The following is a 200-nucleotide window of genomic DNA, read 5'->3' on the forward strand; positions in this document are numbered from 1 at the left end:
CCGCAAGAGGCCCCGCCCCTCGTCCTGGGCTGGCTGCAGGTGCCCCCGCAAGAGGACGCTCCTTTCGCGCGCCCCAAGAGCAGGACGTTTCGAAAGGCGCCGTGGCTGCAGGACCTCCACTTCCTGTAGCTTGTACATACACCCGCCCACCACACGTCCACTCGCTCGCTGCTGCCGAGGCCGTGTCACGCTTTGTGGAC

The sequence above is a fragment of the Penaeus monodon genome, chromosome 34 (assembly GCF_015228065.2).
Source record: "Penaeus monodon isolate SGIC_2016 chromosome 34, NSTDA_Pmon_1, whole genome shotgun sequence".
Lineage (NCBI taxonomy): Eukaryota > Metazoa > Arthropoda > Malacostraca > Decapoda > Penaeidae > Penaeus > Penaeus monodon.